Genomic DNA, 790 nt, shown 5'->3' with positions numbered 1-790 from the left:
AACAGCCTGCTCGTGAAATTAACGTGCAAGTGGCTGAGCACTCCACAGACACGTGTGCCCTTAACGTAGTTCTCGGGGATATTCAGCGTGACACAGTGTGACAAGGCTGACCCTTTGAATTACAGGCACAACAGAAACAGGAAGTAAGAGTGAGAGAAAGTTGTGGTGAAAGAGTACAGCAGGGTTTGTCACCATCCCCTGCCGGAGCCTCGTGGAGCTTTAGGTGTTTTCGCTCAATAAACACTCACAACGCCCGATCTGGGAATCGAAACCGCGATCCTATGACCGCGAGTCCGCTGCCCTAACCACTGGGCCATTGCGCCTCCACACTACCTAATATAAGTTCCGTATTAATTTACCATAAATGTTCTTTTTTTTTCCTGGACTTTTGACTTTACATTCACATCAGTTTGGCCACTTACTCCACAACAGTGCACGACTTCTGATGTTGTTCCCACAGAACAAAATAAGGTTTGTTATGTTTGCACTGAATTAGTTTTTATTGAAGTGTTCCACTAGCATTCCTTGTATGTATGTATGTATGTATGTATGCATGTATGTATGTATGTATGTATGTATGTATGTATGTGTGAATGAATGTATGTATGTATAGCCATTAAGAGGTCAGTTTACATTTATATTTCTTAGTTTATAATTACATTACCAAAATCAACATGCTTACATTTTTATGCGTGTCAAACGTGTCACTACTTATTTATTCCGTTATTTCTACTTTACTAGGCCAATACATTCATTGATAATTGCAACTGATACACACACACACACACAC

Source organism: Octopus bimaculoides, chromosome 2 (genome assembly GCF_001194135.2).
Source record: "Octopus bimaculoides isolate UCB-OBI-ISO-001 chromosome 2, ASM119413v2, whole genome shotgun sequence".
Lineage (NCBI taxonomy): Eukaryota > Metazoa > Mollusca > Cephalopoda > Octopoda > Octopodidae > Octopus > Octopus bimaculoides.
The sequence above is the reverse complement of the archived record's forward strand: the minus strand, read 5'-3'. Positions refer to the sequence as shown.